Source organism: Dendrobates tinctorius, unplaced genomic scaffold, assembly GCF_039654945.1.
Source record: "Dendrobates tinctorius isolate UK_male_01 unplaced genomic scaffold, ASM3965494v1 ptg000044l, whole genome shotgun sequence".
Lineage (NCBI taxonomy): Eukaryota > Metazoa > Chordata > Amphibia > Anura > Dendrobatidae > Dendrobates > Dendrobates tinctorius.
In genome coordinates, this window is record NW_027361712.1 from 30418377 (window position 1) to 30439174 (window position 20798).

The following is a 20798-nucleotide window of genomic DNA, read 5'->3' on the forward strand; positions in this document are numbered from 1 at the left end:
GCTTCTGCTGCTAGCGATTTTGCCTGTACAACACACCAGTCACTGTGTGTGCAGTGCAAGGGGAGGCTATATTGTGGTGGATCAGCGGTGTTGGTTGTTAGGCTGCCTTCTAAGGCTTCCTGACAGCTGCATTGCTGTTTACCCACTGCTCTGCAAACTGATTTTTTAAAAGCAATCCCAATTTTTTTTTTTTGTCCTGCTGAGGTACTGAGCGTGCATTTTTTCACACCATACAGCGGTGTACGCTCCTCACACAGTACCGTGTAACGGCTGTTATCACGGCCACAGTGAAGCTATCTGTGTGTCACTCTGTGAGAATAAGTCGAGGACATGTTCCGTTCTTACAGACCTGCACCTACTAGTTTTGTCTAGCTTTCAAACAGTTAAATATATTTGCTGTTTGATCACATTCAAAACTATAGAGAGACAGCGTGTGTCAGTCCGTATACTTAAAAAACACGGAGCTTGACAATTTTACGTACACCGGACAGCCGTGTACGTGCACGCTCCTCTCAGTACCGTGTAACGGCTGTTATCGCGGCCACAGTGAAGCTATCTGTGTGTCACTGTGGAAGGATAAGTGGAGGACTTGTTCCGTTCTTACAGACCTACACTCTAGGGAGATTCCTATTCTGCCCAATTCTACATAAACCTTGTAGTTTGTGATACACTAGCCAATTTCTGCCTGTGACATAGCGCTCTGATATTCAGTGGGCCTCACACAATCCAAAAGTGTCCAGTGTCCACTAGTGTGTGCAGAAATTCAAAATCTTCCTTATCCTGTAGTCACTTTTTTCACAACTGTGCCATCGAGCCTGTGACATAGCGCTGTGATATTCAGTGGGCCTCACACAATCCATAAGTGTCCAGTGTCCACAAGTGTGTGCAGAAATTCAAAATCTCTGTGATCCTGTAGTCACTTTTTTCACACCTGTGCCATCGAGCCTGTGACATAGCTCTCTGATATTCAGTGGACCTCACACAATCCAAAAGTGTCCAGTGTCCACTAGTGTGTGCAGAAATTCAAAATCTCTGTGATCCTGTAGTCACTTTTTTCACACCTGTGCCATCGAGCCTGTGACATAGCGCTCTGATATTCAGTGGGCCTCACACAATCCAAAAGTGTCCAGTGTCCACTAGTGTGTGCAGAAATTCAAAATCTCCCTTATCCTGTAGTCACTTTTTTCACACCTGTGCCATCGAGCCTGTGACATAGCGCTCTGATATTCAGTGGGCCTCACACAATCCAAAAGTGTCCAGTGTCCACTAGTGTGTGCAGAAATTCAAAATCTCCCTTATCCTGTAGTCACTTTTTTCACACCTGTGCCATCGAGTCTGTGACATAGCGCTCTGATATTCAGTGGGCCTCACACAATCCATAAGTGTCCAGTGTCCACAAGTGTGTGCAGAAATTCAAAATCTCTGTGATCCTGTAGTCACTTTTTTCACACCTGTGCCATCGAGCCTGTGACATAGCGCTCTGATATTCAGTGGGCCTCACACAATCCAAAAGTGTCCAGTGTCCACTAGTGTGTGCAGAAATTCAAAATCTCTGTGATCCTTTAGTCACTTTTTTCACACCTGTGCCATCGAGCCTGTGACATAGCGCTCTGATATTCAGTGGGCCTCACACAATCCAAAAGTGTCCAGTGTCCACTAGTGTGTGCAGAAATTCAAAATCTCCCTTATCCTGTAGTCACTTTTTTCACACCTGTGCCATCGAGCCTGTGACATAGCGCTGTGATATTCAGTGGGCCTCACACAATCTATGTGTCCAGTGTCCAAAAGTGTGTGCAGAAATTCAAAATCTCCCCTGTCCTATAGACACCTTGTACCTTGTTTTACATTACTATATAGTTTGTTGGATTTTGTCTACATTTCTACCAAAAGAAAGGAGGAAGGCTGGTGGAAGAGGCCGTGGAATTGGGCGGGGGTTGGCAGCTGGTAATGATGGTGTTGGTGGTGGATCTGATGGTAGTGGCAAGAGCAAAATAGGACTGAATGCAGGAGGTGTTGAGCCTGCATCATTGTCTGGCTCCATAAGGCTTCGAAGGCTTAGTTTTCTAGGAGTTGGCAAACCGCTTTTAAAGCCAGAGCATCAGGAAAAAGTTTTGTCTTACATTGCTGACTCAGCCTCCAGCTCTATCGCCTCCTCTTCTGAAGTTGTAAAGAGTAAAAGCACTGAGTCGTCATTGGAGGCTCATGTTCATGAACCACACCTTTCCTTGTGTCCTTCACCCCAACCAAGATTGAAGGATGACGCAGGCCATACTACTGATTACTCCATGGAGCTGTTTTCACATACCATGCCTGGATTATCAAGTGAAATGGTGAATTACCCAGGCCAAGATGAATCTGACATGGAGTGCACTGATGCACAGCCGCTGATAGATGATTCTGCTGGTACATTCACTCAGAGCACTACATTGTCCTCGCAGTGTAAAGAGCCAGATTCTGACCCTGATGAGACTCAGGTGCCCCTTCCCGCACACTATACCACCATACACGGTGACACAGAGGAAGGTGCACATGACATTGAAGAGGAGGTGATGGATGACCCAGTTGTTGACCCAGATTGGCATCCATTGGGGGAAGAGGGTGCTGCTTCCAATAGCTCAGATGAGGAGCATCCACAGCAGACATCGACATCGCAACAGCTGTTATCTGGCAGGCCCGGAGCACTCCAAAGACAGGTTCCAAAAATCAAAAGAGTTGCTGGACAGCTTGCCAGAGGGTCAAAAGATCACAGCGTGCTAGGCCGCAAAATGACTGCCAAAGTAGGAAGAGTGCAGTGTGGCACTTTTTTGAACAAAATCCTCATGATCAGGCCAAGGTTATCTGTAAGAAGTGCGCAAAGACCTTTAGCCGAGGGAAAAATCTGAAAAATTTGAATACCAGTTGCATGCTTAGACATTTAACCACCATGCACTTGCAAGCGTGGACACAACACCAAACCTCAAGTGCCACATGTGCAACTGATCACAAAGAAGGTAGTCAGCAACGCTACATTGTTTCCCCCACTGTAAGCCCACCGGTTAGCACAGCAGCAAATGTTGAGGTGTCGTTGCAAGGCCACAGCAGTCAGGGAATCCCACTGTTATATCAACGAAATACTGAATCTAGGCCATCAGAAAGAACACCAACTCCATCACCATCATCAACCCTCTGTCAGTCCGCCCTGTCCACCGCTACTTCCACCATATGCAGCTCTCAAGGCCAGCTCACCCTCCCAGACACTATGAGTAGGTCAAGAAAGTACTCAGTCTCTCATCCGCGTACACTGGGTTTGAACGCCCACATTGCCAAACTAATCTCGTTTGAGATGATGCCCTATCAGTTGGTGGAAAGCGCAGCTTTCCGCGAACTCATGGCCTATGCAGTACCACGCTATGACCTACCCAGTCGCCACTTCTTCTCTCGCAAAGCCATCCCAGCCCTCCACCATCATGTAAAAGACCGCTTTGTCCATGCACTCAAGCAGTCAGTGAGTGGAAAGGTGCACCTCACAACTGATGCATGGTCCAGTCGGCTTGGCCAGGGCCGTTACGTGTCCATCACTGCGCACTGGGTTAATGTGGTGGATGCAGGGTCCACAGGGGACAGCGGTGGTGGGACAGGGCTGCCTAGCTCACGGTATAGGAAACAGTTGGCTGTAGGCGTTCGACCCTCCTCCTCCAGAAGCGAAAGCTCGTCCACAGAGCGCAGTCGTACGAGCACTCCATCTGCAGCTGCCACAGTTGCACACGAGGAGTCCCCCTATCGAGCAGCTAGTGGAAAGCGTCAGCAGGCTGTGTTGCAGATGATGTGTTTGGGCGACAGACACACCGCCGAGGTGCTAGCCGAGTACTTGAAGCGACAAACTGAGTCATGGCTGGGCAGTGTACATCTTGAGGCAGGCAAGGTAGTTAGTGATAATGGCCGGAATTTTGTGGCAGCCATAGCCCTTTCAAAACTCAGCCACATACCTTGCTTGGCTCACACCTTGAACCTGGTGGTGCAGTGCTTCCTCAAAAATTATCCGGAGTTAACAGCCCTGCTCCAGAAGGTGCGAAGACTGTGCGCGCACATCCGCCGGTCGCCTGTACACTCCGTTCGTATGCAGAAGCTGCAGCGATTGCTCCACCTTCCCAACCACCGCCTCATTATCGACATTGCAACAAGGTGGAGCTCCACCCTGCACATGGTGGAGCGGCTGTGCGAGCAGAGGCAGGCCATAATGCATTTGTGGGAGGATACACGGCCAGGCACTTTGAGAGCAGACATGGAGTTGACAGGTGTGCAGTGGTCGAAGCTGAAAGACCTCTGTAAAGTCCTTCAGTGTTTTGAGGAATGCACACGGCTGGTAAGCGCAGACGACGCCATCCTAAGCATGAGCATCCCACTTATGCGTCTGCTCATGCAAACTTTGACGCACCTTAAGGAGCAGGCGCCTGCAGCCAATGTTGATGAGGAGGAAGAGGAGGAGGGAATCCATGATGACATTCAGCCATTGTCTGCTCAGGGACCTCTCCTGGACGAGGTGGAGGAAGAAGAGGAGGAGGAGGATGATGATGGGGATGATTACTTAGGGGAGGAGGATGCATCTCGTGGGGCAAGTGAAAATGTTGGCGTGGCAAGGTCTGGTACAGGGTTTGTGCGTGACTGGAGGGATGTGGATTTGCCAGAAAGTGCTCCTCCAACCAGCACTCGCAGTGCATCATTGACACCGGGAACATTGGCCCACATGTCAGATTATGCCTTGCAGATCCTAAAAAGGGACCCCCGCATTGCCAAAATGATGAACGATGACGACTACTGGTTGGCCAGCATCCTGGATCCACGCTATAAAGGCAAATTACAAAACATCATGCCACAGGAGAACCTTGACCTAATATTGGCTAATAAACAAGCAACTCTGGTAAATCGGTTGGTTGAGGCATTTCCAGCACACAGCAGCGGTGATGGTTCTCACACGAGCCGTACGGGCTGGGGGCAGCTTGGCAGAGGTGTTCATGGTGCACACAGCAGAAGTGGCGTTGGAGACAGGGGTTTCATGACAATGTTGTGGACTGATTTTTCAAGTACCGCTCGATGGAAAGTGACAGGAGACAGCAGTTGTGAACTATGGTTACAAACTACTTTTCCTCCCATATCGATGTTCTCCCACACAGGTCATTCCCCTTTGACTATTGGGCCGCTAAACTGGACACCTGGCCTGAATTGGCACAATATGCCTTACAGGAGCTTGCTTGCCCAGCTGCAAGTGTGCTATCGGAAAGAGTCTTCAGTGCAGCTGGATCAATCCTGACAGAAAAAAGGACCCGTCTGTCAACCCAAAATGTGGATGATCTAACCTTCATTAAAATGAACCATGCATGGGTTTCCAAGGATTTTGTCCCACCTTCCCCTGATGACACATAGGGTGACAGAAAAATGGCTTGCTTTGGTCCACCTCTTCCTGGGACTTGACCTATTTCGCCTTTTGCATCAGCTGAATGTCCAACATCAACATATGCCACTTTCTAAAACTCCCTAACTGTGCTGCCTCCCCCCCATGGCCGGGGTCACCACCTAGCGCACGACACCGTGCGAGTGCCGTTGCCCTGGACAGGTGGGTAGGCCGACTCTTGGGCGCGGGCACTGGAACAGGGTCCCTCATAGTGCAATCAAGTGTCTCTGACGGTGGTGGTGCACACCCGCCATCAGACACACCGCCGTACTATGAGGGGCCCAGTGCCAGTACCGACGCCCACGAGTGGGCCCCCCTTGCTTGGGCAGGGCCCCAGCATTTGCAATCTTTACCTCTCCCTGCTCCTCCGCTGTGTAGTCTGGGCCGTCAAATCCATACTGTGCCTGACACCGTCTGAGCCTGCCTCCTGATGTATAGACATATATTTTGAATGTGTACGCTATCCATACATGTTATCCGGGGATACGGTACCCTTTCTCACCTTTGTGCAATCACGTGCAATCCATACTGGGCCTAACACCGTCTGAGCCTGCCTCCTGATGTATAGACATATATTTTGAATGTGTACGCTATCCATACATGTTATCCGGGGATACGGTACCCTTTCTCACCTTTGTGCAATCACGTGCAATCCATACTGGGCCTAACACAGTCTGAGCCTGCCTCCTGATGTATAGACATATATTTTGAATGTGTACGCTATCCATACATGTTTTCCGGGGATACGGTACCCTTTCTAACCTTTGTGCAATCACGTGCAAGCCATACTGGGCCTAACACCGTCTGAGCCTGCCTCCTGATGTATAGACATATATTTTGAATGTGTACGCTATCCATACATGTTATCCGGGGATACGGTACCCTTTCTCACCTTTGTGCAATCACGTGCAAGCCATACTGGGCCTAACACCGTCTGAGCCTGCCTCCTGATGTATAGACATATATTTTGAATGTGTACGCTATCCATACATGTTATCCGGGAATACGGTACCCTTTCTCACCTTTGTGCAATCACGTGCAAGCCATACTGGGCCTAACACCGTCTGAGCCTGCCTCCTGATGTATTGACATATATTTTGAATGTGTACGCTCTCCATACATGTTATCCGGGGATACGGTACCCTTTCTCACCTTTGTGCAATTACGTGCAATCCATACTGGGCCTAACACCGTCTGAGCCTGCCTCCTGATGTATAGACATATATTTTGAATGTGTACGCTATCCATACATGTTATCCGGGGATACGGTACCCTTTCTCACCTTTGTGCAATCACGTGCAATCCATACTGGGCCTAACACAGTCTGAGCCTGCCTCCTGATGTATAGACATATATTTTGAATGTGTACGCTATCCATACATGTTATCCGGGAATACGGTACCCTTTCTCACCTTTGTGCAATCACGTGCAAGCCATACTGGGCCTAACACCGTCTGAGCCTGCCTCCTGATGTATTGACATATATTTTGAATGTGTACGCTATCCATACATGTTATCCGGGGATACGGTACCCTTTCTCACCTTTGTGCAATCACGTGTAATCCATACTGGGCGTGAGAACGGCTGGCGAGCTGTTAAGCAAGCTACAGCACCTGTGGTTTGCACACGTAAGTTTTTCATTTTTTCAGGAATGACGGTTAGGCCTAATTCCGGAACTGCGGTTGACCTGCACTTACTGGGAAATCATCGTTCGCGGGTAATAATTGTAATCAGTGATCCCCATCACTAACGTTGTTCAGCGGGTTATCTGCACCTGTAAGGCCTCTTTCACACTTCAGTTTTTTGCATCAGTTATAATCCGCCAAAAAGGCGGACAAGCGGATCCGTTCTCAACTGATGTGAACGGATGGCACAGGATCCGTTTTCAGACGGATCCTGAAAATGCAGAAATTTAAAGGAATCGCTGGCCGGGGAGAGAGAGAGAGAGAGAGAGAGAGAGAGAGAGAGAGAGAGAGAGAGAGAGAGAGAGAGAGAGAATTTATTTTTTGTCCGGCACCCAGAAAGAAATTCGGGTTAAATCAGTGTTTGCAGGATCCGCCAGAGAAAAAAACGTTACAAGCTCCGTTTTGAAATTTTTGAGGATGGTGACGGACAGCAACTTTTGGCGGATCCTCACAAAAAACGGATGCAACGGACAGCAATCCGTCACAATCCGCCATTAATGCAAGTCAATGGGAAAAAAAACGGATCCTCAAAAAAAATTTGAGGATCCGTTTTTTTTCAAAACCTGGCGGATTGTGACTGATTGTAAAAAACGGAAGTGTGAAAGAGGCCTAAGCGACAAATGCTGGCCTTTTCAGTGTAGCGCACATGCAGCCACGGACATGTAATGGCATGACACACCAGTTATTGGCCAATCTCATGTGCCAGAGCCTCACGTGTCCCTCTAGTAAGCCGGACTCGGACCGTGGGGCATGACGGAGTCTCGTTCGTTAACGGAATTAAGCTTGCAATGTGTGCATCTTTTCTGTAGCTGGCATGGTTGAGGTTTCCCAGGTGGAGTCGAATTTAACCATAGGCTCCACTCCTGGTGGTGCCCTTCTGGACATTCCTTTAAGGTTCAGCTTTGCAACCATACTGCCCACGTAAAACAAACACTTTGCCTTCATGAACGCTGTTTGGAGGGTCATGACTCGTGGGAATAACGCCGCCCAATCAGTTAACCTGCTAGAGAGATCCTTCATTGCTCCCAAGCATGACATCACACTCCCTAGGAGGAAGGTAATGCCACTGTGGCGACCGTACTCCTGGGAGCGACACAAGTGCACTGATGCCCAGCCACTGCTCGATGAATCTGCTGGTACATTGACCCAGACCACTACATTCCCCTCGCACGCTACACGGCCTGAATCTGACCCTGATGAAACTCAGATTACCCTTCCCATATACAGTTCCATCTTACACGGTGACAAAGAGGAAGCTGCAGATGAAAGTGCAGGTTCGGCCCACCCGCCATCAGACACACCACCGTACTATCAGGGGCCCTGTGCCAGTGCCGTCGCCAACGAGTGGGCCCCCCCTGCTTGCTCAGGATCACAGCACTTGCAAGGTTGAAATACTGTGCAGTGAGATGGAAGATGGGGACGACGAGGAGTCCAGACTAGTACAGGGATTCCCTAGCGAGGAGACTTATTTGATTGTTTTCAATGTTGGGACAGCAATTTTTGGGGAGCACTATACTCTGGAGAATGATAGATGGGGCCCACCATACACTGGAACATTCCAAAGGTGGACATCAGACACTGGAGCAGCATTTACAGGCCCCATTATACACTAGAGCATTAGAAATGGGGCCCATTATGTTTGGAGCATTATTTGGGCCCATAAGACAGTGGAGCTTCAACCATGGGGACCAACATATACTGTAGCATTATGTGGAGCTCATCATATACTGTTTCAAACATTATATGGGACCAATGATTCTGTATGGAGAAATAGATGGGCCTCGTCATGAGATGTAAAAAGTGAAGTATTTTTCATTGTACTATACCGCTATTTCGCTGCCGTATCAGAGCATGATGAGCTGTGGTATGTGTTAAAGGGGCGCTCTTTCGCCCAGGGCACATGAAAACCTGGAGCCAGCCCTACCCCCCCACAACTTTAGCCAAATAACCCCCATTTTTCAGTGTGTAACTTGTATTATGAAGTTAATTAAGGTTGACAAGCTTAAGTAAGAAGAATTGATGCTTTTGGCATTCAAATGGGCATTGTAGGTGTGTTTCCTGTCCTCCTCTCACTGCCGACTTTTATTCCCCATTGACTTACATTGGGTTTCGTGTTTCGGGACGACCCTGACTTTTCCCTATAATCGGCCGATCTTGCTCGACCCGACTTTTGGAAAAGTCGGGTTTCACGAAACGAAACTCGACCCTAAAAAAACAAAAGTCGCTCAACTCTTGTTAGCAGTTTTAAGTGCGGCGAATGACTCCTCAATTCTGGGTAATGGGTAGGCATCCTTATGTGTAATGCTGTTAATTTTTCGGTAATCAACACACATTCTCATGGTACCATCTTTCTTTTTCACAAAGACTATTGGAGCTGCCCAGGGGCTACAACTGTCTCTGATCACCCCAGCCTCCTTCATTTCCCGCAACATACTTTTGGCACATTGATATTGTGCTGGGGGTATAGGCCGGTACCTTTATTTAATGGGTGGATGATCTCCAGTGGGGATATGGTGTTGAACCCCTTTTGCCTTCCCAAAGTCTAGAGGGTGTTTACTGAATACCCGCTCATACTCCTGAGTCACTCGGTAAACCCCACTCTTTTGGTATGAAGGGGTGGAGTCAGTTCCCACCTGCAGCTGTTGACACCACTCCTCCAGCTGCTTTACAGAGCCATTGCCCTCCACCTGGTCGGATGAGACCAAGGGCTCTGCTGCCTGTATTGCGTTGTTACTGACAGTAAACAGCTTAGCAACTGTGGCATACCGAGGTATTGTGGCCTCCTCTTCCCCACAATTCAGGAGGCGTACAGGTACTCTCCCTTTGTGGACATCAACTACCCCTCTGACTGTCAGAACAGTGGGCTGGCTATCAGAGTACACTGGCTCTACCAATGCTTGGTAATCTTTTCCTCTGAGGCCTATGGCTGCCCGACACCAAATTAACATTTCACATCTGGGGGGTATCGCAATGTGGAAAGAATCACTCACTCTGACGCTGCCAATTTCTCCGCCAGACAGTTCTACCTGCTGTCTTTGCATCAGTGCCTTGATCTCCTTCTGCAGGACTCATTGTTCACTGGAACCAGCAGTCTCAGCTACCTGATGTAACAAAACAATAACCTCGGCAAGACAATTTTCAATCACATTAGTGCCTAGGGTCATCATTGGGATACATTCTCAATGTCTACAACTATCAGACCTTGAGATTTTAACTCTACTCGCCCCACTTTAATGGTAATCTCTTTACATCCTACTTGCGGCAAAGACTGACCATTGCCGGCAACTACTGTCAGTTCATCACTTGGGCAAAGGGTAAGTTCAGAGTCAGCACAATACCCCTTGTAAAGGATATATGGTATAGTTGTCACCTGAGAGTCAGTGTCCAGTGTCAATCACCACTGGGAGGACCGGTCGCACTCCAACATAATTGGCTCGCCAGTTCTTTGGGCCTTGTGGTCCTACTCCTGGGGGTTGGCCCTCTGCCCCAGGGGTTGCTTGTTTAAATAACAGAATCTTGCAATGTGGCCTGCCTTGTGGCAGTGATGACAGATGGGACGTCTGTCCTGGTCATAGCGATTGTTGTTTCTCCCTCGGAGTGGCGGGATCCTCTTCTTCCGTAGCCACGGGACAACCTCTGGACTGGAGGCCAGCTGGATCTTTTCCTTTGAGGACATCTGCATGGACTGCACAGTTTTGGCAAGTGCAGCCATACTTTTGTTCAGCTCTTGGACCTGAAGGCGCAGTTCTGTAGATGGATCATTATCCAGAGTCTGTGCATCAGCCCCCACAGAGCTGGGAGAGAAAGAGGCTGCTTCCTGGTACATAGGACATGGACAGCGGCATTATGGGGACTGCTGCGGTGGGCGGTGTTCCTGCTGCGCTCTGGGGGCGGTGCTGGCCGCTAAATTCTGCTGTGCCATTGGAGCCACAGCTGCGCTTGCCCCTGCATCTTGCGGCGCTGTGGGGGGGTGCGGTGGTGTTCACCGCGGCATCTTCCCTTGCCTCAGACATTCTTTCCCCCCCTAGTTAACGTTGGCTAGGCCCTGTGTTGCGCTGGCTTACCGGTCGCCGCTCCACAGGCTGGATGATCGGGGGACGTCGGGACTGCAGGCCTCTGCTCCTAACTTCCCGCGTGCTGGTCTCTTCCTGCGCAGCACCTCACTTTTCGCGCTCTCTGGCAGGCTCCACCCACAACGGTCCGTTCTTTTGGCTTCCCGCGTGCACCAAGTGGTGGGGTAATGGCGGCAATGGCGCAATATGCCTATGGCACACACACAGTCTCTGGCACACAGGACCCGGGGACACCGGGCTTTTTAAATCCTGTTTGTGATGCCAAAATGGATTGCCCACCAGAGCAGTGGGGTTAGTCAGTACCGGGCCTGTGTCTCAGAGGGATGTGTCACAGTAGCGGTGACCCGGCCCGTGGCCCTGGGCGTCCATGCAAAAAAAGGGGAAAACGTGGCTGGTTAAAGTTTATAGATGGATGATATGTGACGCCACCTGTGGTGCTCGGCAATGAAGGGGTTAAGCCGACGCTGCAGGCAGATCCTCTGGGACAGATGGTATAAGGCAGCAAGATGTAATAGTTCCCCACAGGTAGAGCTGTAGTCCCAGGGCAGTGGTAATAGGTGTTGAGGAAGAGGGTGCAGTGTTAGGCACAGAGATGTAGCAGTGCTGAAAGGGTTGCAGGAAGAAGGCAATGACAAAACAGGGTGTAGTTGCCATTACCTTTACTGTGCTTTGTAACTGCAGTCCAGGATCCAGATTACAGATGGAGCAGGAGTTGATCAGCCTGGAAGCAACTTAGGAATCTCTCTATGCAGATGGGTTGTGTAGTCTCCATTCTAGCGCTTGTCTGAGGTACTTGCAGCACTGAGTTCCCCTTGCTTGCTCTCTTTTAGAACCCCCTCGTATGGCAGACAGCTGTAGCTTCCTTCTCCTGGCTCACACGTTGCTGTTGTGCCTCCAAGTCTTAGTTGGGAACAGAGCATTTACAGCTGCTTATTCCTCCAGTATCTGCTGCAGGACCATCAGTATCCATACAGCCTCAGAGACCAGACTCCGGAACATGCGCTACGCTAGAAGTGAGCCTAATCTCTGCTCAATCCTCCAGCTCTTCTTCTCCTGTCCACACACTTCGCCCTCCTCACACGAACGAACTAAACTTCCCCTTCCTGGCCCCTAGAGAGCAGCTCTTCCCCCAGTTTTGGTTCAGAGCTCCCTCTGCTGGCCTGGAGTGGGAACTGTGCTGTGTGTTGTATTTAACTGATAGAGCAGACCTGGGCAAGGGGCGGCACCCCACTGCCTGTGACTGACCTGCGGAGGAGTCCGGGACTTCATAGCATATGTATACTATATATTATATACATATATAGTATTGGGTACAACTGAGTTAATTATATTAGTGACACCATCCCAATTTCTAATGCGGCCCCATGGCAAAATTAATTGCCCACCCCTGTATAGAGAGACCCTTTATTGCTTCCAAGCATGGCATCACACTCCCTAGGAGGAATGTAATGCCACCGTGGCGACCATACACCTGGGGGCGCCACATTTGTGTAATAAAAGGAGATGGTAATAAAGAGTTTATAGTTGAATACGTGACGCCACCTGTGGAATTCTGGTCAGAGGTGACCAGCGCTGCGGTGTTGTTCCCCTGAGACTGTTGGTGTGACGCAGCTGAGTTGAGAATGGCTCTCCACAGGTAGAGCAATAGTCCCAGGGCTGTTAAGAGTTGTTTTCAGGGGTGATGTTGACAAGCGGAGTGGAGTATTGTTACGGTCGTGGTTACGGAGTGGAGATGTAGGAACAACCTGGAAGTGGACCCTCTGGGTCAAGGCTCCAGAGCCCCCGAGGGCGAGCGGCCCAGGTGAGGCCACCCCCTATACAGGGAGGGTTAGGGGCAGCTTTCAAATCTTTATTCTCATTTCTCATCTCTTTATTAAAACTTTCCTATAAAAGTTACTGTGACTAACTACATTCTTCATAAAAGCTGTTTTCTATCTATTAATACTTTCATAAGACACATTATCAAATACTGCACATCAAAAACTTCAATAATTCTTGTAAGTGCTGGACACCGCTCCCAGCCGGGATCTCTTGCAGTGCCTTTGATTGGAGCTATTCTCCAGGTGAGATAGTCTTTATCTTCAAAAGGTCTATCTAAAACCAAGAAAGGGCACCTAAAGAGTTGCAAACTATTTACAAACACAGTCCGGATCACTCAGTGTTCATGATCTCCACAGTTCAATTATGAAAAATATGCTGCCAATGCAACTGGGCAATAAAACTGGAAAACAGAAAAAGAACCATGATAAGCAAATAAGGCACAACGGTGCAAATACCCTCCTGGGTAACAGAGTTAATGGAATATTTCTTTATTGGGGGTCCCCTCCCGGGGTACTAGAAGCTGGTTTTCTTGGCTGCTGCTTCCACGGAAGAATTTCTTGACATCTTCTTCCTGCAGACGGATTGACATAGGACGAGGTGGTGGCAGCTGGGTGGATTGCTGCCTGGGGTACTTTGGCAGGGGTTTTCACCACTGCAGGGGGTGTTCCTGCTTGGGGTACATACGCCTTCTCCTTTTTATAAGTTGCCAGCAATTCTTCAGGTATGCGGCAGATGTTCATGGCATGCCATCCTCTTAACCCCTCATGCCGGGTGAAGGTCACGTACTCCCCTGACTGCAGATCTCTAGCAGGGTGTCCCTTCCTCAGGTGTGATTCTACGTCCCGCTGGTCAAAGAAAATGTTACTAATTCTTTTGGGGTCTGCAATGAACCCGAATCCTCTTTCATGGTTCACATTTAAGAACCTGTCCCCATCCAGCTGAGTCCCGGGGACCGTAGTGACCAGCACGGACCTTCTTCCGGTACAGATCAGGAAATAGCACCGCCATTCTCTGCTGCTCCCTCTGCTCCGCTGCCAGTTGGCAGAGGGTCTGTTGATAATAAGGCTCTTCCTCCTCTTCCTCCTCCCATGACCTGCCTCTTCCCACCGTGGACAAGGGTGCCACTGCCGGGGGTTCGGGTGTTTCCCCCCCAGGGTTCAGCATCCTGGTCCCAGACAAGGTCCAGCACGACCTGTCCTGATGCTGCCATGGGCGTACACCCCAGGGCCTTCCCAGGTGCAGGGCCAGAAAACGTACCTGGGGCCTCATGGCGGTGTTCCGGTGCAGGCCTGAGACGGTGGGCAGCTGCAGGGGGGTCCACAGGAGTGGCTCGTCCAGGTGGCGGCGGTGGTGGAGCAGATGGTGGCTCCGCGTCCGCAGGGGCCTCCAGTGCGACCTGCGCAGCCGCATCAGGTCCAGGCGGGAGCACGGCTTCAGCTCCCGGGGTCTCCGGTGACTCTTCCGGACAGGCCGCAACCAGCCATATAGACAGCGTGGAAGTATAAACTTGCGCTGCCTGAGGATAGTTCGGTGCAGCGGTGGCAGGTACTGTCGGTGAAAGTACCGGGTCCGGGGGTGCTGGTGCTGTAGACCCCTCCTGGGCGTGCTGCCCACTCAACTTCCATAAGGCCTCCTGCCTCAGTCACAGACGGGTTGTCAGCTGGGCTATTTCCACCTCCAGCTGCCGGCGGTTCATTGTGAAAGCCAGATGGGAGCCTTCAGTTGCTGCGCCTGGGAGATTCAGCTCAACCTCCCTTCCCTCTTCAGGCCTCCTTTCTCCCTCCATGATGGCGGCTTCTCTCTCTCCTTCTTCTTCCTGTCTCTGCTCTTTTCCCGCCACTGGCTTCCGCTCCTCCTTCTGAGGGCGGCATCTTTTTCCTACTCCTCCATACCAAGCCAGTAAACGAACCCCTCGGGGGGTGGGCCATGTTGCAGTCGCATAGAAGTTCAGACAGGGGAGGCCCAGGACAGTCCGCGCTCTTTTCTTAGGACCACCCATATTGCCACGCCCTTCTTCACTGCACCAGCGGCCATTTTTAACATTCACTTCACAGTCTATTAAATTGGGTCTTCTGCACATTTCCAAAAGTTTTAAGTCTTAGGCACACAGAACCCAATGGCATCGGGTCTCGTCATCCTGTTCGTGACGCCAAAAATGGGACGCCCTCACACCCAGGGCAGTGGGGTACTCAGTACCGGGCCCGATGGTCCTCAATGGGAGATGTCACGGTAGCTGGAATCCGGCCCGTGGCCCTGGGCGCCCATTGTAAATGTTCAGTGTCAATGTGTAAGCCGTGACACCACCTGTGGTGTTCGGCAATGAAGATGTAAGCCGACGCTGCAGACAGATCCTCTGGGACAGATGGTGTGGTGCAGCAGTGATGTTATAGCCCTCCACAGGCAGGGCTGTAGTCCCAGGGCAGAGTAGGTGAAGTGACATGTAGATGGTGTAGTGACAGGCGCAAGGGATGTAGCAGTGCTGGGCAGGTTGGCGCCGGAATAAGTGGAGGACACCAGGGCATGTAGTTCCAAAGCTTTACTCACAGTCTGTTGTACAAACAGGTGCCTGCCTCCGTGCCGTGTCCTCCGGGTCAGGGACTCAGTCAACCTCCAGGCCAGATGGAATACTCCTTTCCAACACTCCGCCAACATGTGCCTTTCTGAATGCCTCCTCTTATAGCTCCTTTAAATGAAGTACTCCTAGTACTGAGTTACACTGGAATTCCTCCTGTCCGATGTTCTTATGAACTCTACTTGTACGGCAGACAGCTGTAGCCTGCTTCGGGGACGTCTTGCTACTAAGTCCCGGCTCACTATCCAGTTGCTGTTGTGCTCCCAAGTCTTGTGTGGGAATAAAGTGGTCACTACTTCTATTCCTCCGGTGTCTGCTGCAGGACCATTAGTATCCATACAACCTCGGGGACCGGGCCCCGGCCTTGCGTTTGTAACTTCTAGGAAGGGTTCTCTTCTAACCCACATCTCCTGTTCCCTTTTACTCCTCACGTTCCGTACTAGTCTTTATTTCTATGGAGAATCAGGCTTTCAGTCTATGTTGCTCTCTCTCTTCCTTTCCCGTGCCAGAAGACCCAGGTCACTGGGATCTGCTGCAGCACTTCCATCCATCTATCCCTCTATCCAGGGATCTTCTTCTCTCCAACTCTCTAACCAACTGACTGACTGTTGTCCTAAACTCTTCCCGCTGCTTGTAATATAAGCTAACTCCACCCACCTCCCAGCACGTTTCGTGTTCCAAGCAGGGAGCCACCAATGGGTGCTTTGCTATACTCCAAGCAGGGAGCCGCTGAAGGTGCTTTGCTACACTACTTTGTGGTGTGGGGTGCAGGTGTTGGAGCGTGGTCAGGAGTCTCCACCTTACCTGGATGGTGGGATACCACACCTCAGGAGGAGGTGCAGTACCTCTGTGGGGACTGAGCCTCAGGGGTGCCACATAGCCACAGCAGAACAAAGGGTGTCAGGAGAGCCAGCCACAGATGCACAGAGGATGTCTTGAGAAGCTGCCACAGCAGAATGGAGGATGTCAGGAAAGCCAGCTACAAAGGCACAGAGGATGTCAAGAGAGCCAGCCACAGCAGCATACAGGATATCAGGAGAGATATCCACAGCAGCACAGAGGATGTCAGGAGAGCCCGCTACAGCAGCACAGAGGATGTCAGGAGAGCTAGCCACAGCAGAACAATGGATGTCAGGAGAGCCAGTCACAGCAGAACGGAGGCTGTCAGGAGAGACAACCACAGCAGCACAGAGGATGTCAAAAGAGCCAGCCACAGAAGCACAAAGGATGTCAAGAGAACCAGCCACAGCAGCACAGAGGATGTCAGGAGAGTCAGCCACAGCGGCATACAGGATATCAGGAGAGCCATCCACAGCAGCACAGAGGATGTCAGGAGAGCCTACCAAAGCATCGCAGAGGATGTCAGGAGAGCCTGCCACAGCAGCACAAAGGATTCCAGGAGAGGCCCGGCCACAGAAGCACAGAGGATGTCTTGAGAGCCTGCCACAGCAGAACAGAGGATGTCAGGAAAGCCAGCCACAAAAGCACAGAGAATGTCAGGAGAGCTAGCCACAGCAAAACAAAGGATATTAGGAGAGCCGGACACAAAAGCACAGAGGAGGTCAGGAGAGCCAGCCACAGCAGCACAAGGGATGCCAGTAGAGGAAGCCACTGCAGCACAGAGTATGTCAGGAGAGGCCCAGCCACAGAAGCACAGAGGAATCCATACACACCAGCAGTGCATGCAGGGCCACATCCACCCTCCACAGTGTGTGCAGCCGGGCCCCCCTCCCTAAGGTGCAAAGTGCCAGGCTGCCAGCACAGTGAGGGGACACATTTAACAAAATAAATCCACCCCCAGCCGGGCTCACCGTCTTGTGTGTGTGTCCACCCTCTCCCTGAGTGAGAGAGGCTCATGAATGTTTTCTGCTTTCTGCTTCCTGCTTCCTGCAATGCATGTGTGCTGCTCTCTGGCTGCCAGGAGGAGTGGCGTTCTTATGCAAATCCAGCCAGAGACTTCAGCCAACTGCTGACCAGGAAACAAGGAAAGGTGAGCTTCAAGGGGGTATACAGCGGCCGGTGGCCGGCACTTACATTTAATTAAAGGAGATAGTACTATGTCAGCACAGCACAGCTGCCAAACTGCAGTGGCCGTCGAGGGCCCCCTCACCCATCCGGGCCCCCTCACCTGTCCGGGCCCCTTAGCAGCTGTGTGGTCTGCTGCTATAGACGGTACGCCACTGCCAGTGGAGAAGAGGGCGGTCAGCCATTACTAGGCAGAGACATGAACACCACAGGAGCAGAGCCCAGAGTGCAGGCTGATGCTTCTGCTAATCCCTGTGGAAGGACTGTGAGCAGTACCATTGCACCAGAACCCCAGAATAACCAGATGGTCTGGGAATACCCTCCTCCCCCTGGCTTCACCGAAAGAAGGAGAATTCTGCCTCCCATTACTAAGGGAGTGAATCCTGAAGCTCCAGGCTGGAAACCGGTGTGATTATAGAACAGCTACTTCAAAGAGTCAGTAGCTTGTTGGGGCTTGTGGCTCCACTGGTGATACATATATAAAAACTTTCACACACTTAAAGCAATAATAGAACTATCTGTGAATGAGGTTTTTTTTTTTAGTTTTTTTGATATGTGCACCAACAAAGTGTTCGAGAGCTCCATCATCTGCAGCAACTGGCCCCAACAGTGAACTGTATTGTTTTCTTAGGCTGCAGCCAATCCTAGTTAAGCAGTTTTAGCTAGGAGTATTTGTTGCTATTTAAAGTGAAGTGTCATCCCTATCAAATTAACTGCAAATCCTTAACTGATTCTCTATATGTGTAAATCGTGAATACTCTTTGTTTTATTAATTACCTGCCATCCCCATTACCATACTTACCATTTACCTTAGTCTGCAATAAACCTGTTTAAGTTTTCAACCTTGTCTCCTTGTGAGTATACAGTAGGTACAGGGGTTTCCCCAGTCGACCCCTGGCAGAAGAGGAAGACCCTCCTGCATCCCACAACTCCCAGCAAGATTCGGGTGGAGGCACTGTGCTACATTAAGGTGAGAACTACCAAACACCCTGCCCACAGAAGTGGCTTAAAGGGGTGTTACATGTATATGAAGTGCACTGTAAAGGCCCCGTCACACATAGCGAAATCGCTAGCGATATCGCTGTTGTGTCACCGATTTTGTGATGCAACAGCGAACTCGCTGTGTGTGACACGCATCAGTGACCAGCCCCCCCCCGCCGGGTATCGCTGATAGTGCAGGAATGTCCTGAGCCATTTTTTGATCGTTGGTCTCCCGCTGGCCAGCACGCATCGCTGCGTGTGGTAGTGGGAGACCAAGGATCAGCAAGCTCCCAGCGCTGTAAGCAGACGCTGGGAGCTTGTATCCAAGGTAAACAGCAGGTAACTAAGCGCCGAGCGGCACTTAGTTACCCGCTGTGTACCCTGGATACCAGCATGCTCGCACTGGGAGCTGGTATCCAAGGTAAAATAAGTTACCCGCTATTTACCCTGGATACCAGCATCCTCGCTGGTCCTGATCGCTGATGAGTCTGCCTGTTTGACAGCTCACCAGCGATCATGTAGCGACGCACCAGCGATCCTGACCAGGTCGTATTGTTGTCGAGATCGCTGGTGCGTCGTTTAGTGTAACGGGACCCTAAGTGTGGTACTTTAATCACAGATCACCATCTTCCCTGGTTACTAGCACCACTCCAGGTCTTTTCTCATTCCCATGACTTCTATTACAACTTGCTGGATCACACTGGGATCTATGTGTAAGTCTGAAGTCTCTGGGTACAATGTAAGCCTTTAGAGCCATGTTCTGTTGCTCCATAGACTTACTTTTTTACTTTTTAAAAACTACTTCTGATTCACACATAGACTCCAGTGTGGTCTGCCAAATCAGAATAGAAGTCATGGGATTGAGTAAAGGAACGGAGCGGTGGTGGAAATCGGATGAGATGATGATCTGTCCACATATTACCACATTTTGTTAGAGTATAAATACATTTACACAGGTATAAGCATTAAAAAATGTCATGGGAATGTTTCCACAAGTAATTAAAATATGTTTATAGATTTCCAAGTAACCCGGTGCTGCATTGCTTTTTTTTTCCCTTCATTTATTATTGCATGTACAGAGATGATAAAACTTAATGTACAGTAGGTACACCTGATGAGACCACTGTGTCTCTCAACGCACAGTAGTATTCAGCAGTGTCGTCAAGCAAAACATGAGCCTTCTTCAGGTATGTTGACCTCTCCTTGGAAATTACTGACATTAAGAATGTTCCAGCATCAGTTTCGCCATCATACCCACTGGAAAGAAGTACAAGCCTTCCATCCTGCCCTTTTTTGTACCAGACCATGGTGTTATGACCACTAGCATTCTGATGGCAGGAGATTATGGCTTCTTGTCCTTCTGTTATCCTTATCTGATGATCCTGAAACACTTGGCATTGGGTCATAGTGACAACTGAAGATATAAAATTAAAATAATCAGTTATGATAGTACGAAAACTAAGCTAACATGTCTTGCAATAATCTATCTTGACTACATGACAATCTTCTTCAAACATGTAAAACAAAGAAGCTTGGATTGTTACCAGATGAAAAGAGCTTTGGGGATTAATGGCTCTGCTTAGGGAAAACAAAAAAGTATGGTGTATTATTGACAAGACTACATAGGAGAATCATGCCCATTATCTCTCTTCTAGAAGGAAAGGAATATCTTTCTCTAGCCATCAGGCAAAGCTTGTTAAAGGGCAGGACATTGGTTAGCTAGATTGCAGGGTGCAAAAGAACATTTTTTTACCTACCTATGAAAAAATGAAAGAACCTGAGAGCACTCATTGCAGGTATACGGTTTCCCCAACACTTCGCACAGATTGACCCAAATACAGAAAGTTCGGTGCTCTTTATTTCCTGTGTGAAGCTTTTTCATGCAGTTTTTTTGTCACTTCCTGTGAGGCTGAAATGAAACAATGGTTAGATCAATGATTCCATGAGTATATAATTTATTATACTTATAGCTTATTATATTTATTCTTACAAGGTCTGTAGCATTTTTGACTTGTATTAGTAGAACTTGTCAAAAAACAATATTAAGACAGAGCAGTAATGATGAACTAACTATATAAATGAATAAACCAGGTTGACAACAAATAAAGCACAGAAGTATTTAATTGGATAATAGTATTGCATACCTCCCAACTTTTACAGAACAGAGGGATAAGCTATGCAATCCACATTTTCATACCATGGACATTTGGACC

At 49.6% G+C, this 20798-nt stretch overlaps 1 long non-coding RNA gene across 1 annotated transcript; it reads right to left on the reverse strand.

The window, feature by feature from the left end:
- Positions 1 to 19624: 19624 nt before the first annotated feature.
- On the reverse strand, positions 19625 to 20404 carry LOC141089156 (uncharacterized). The gene is made up of 2 exons (XR_012232194.1): positions 20343 to 20404; positions 19625 to 19999 (listed from the first exon to the last, which is right to left on the reverse strand). It is a non-coding gene; the product is annotated as an uncharacterized lncRNA (long non-coding RNA).
- Between the last annotated feature and the right edge of the window lie 394 nt (positions 20405 to 20798).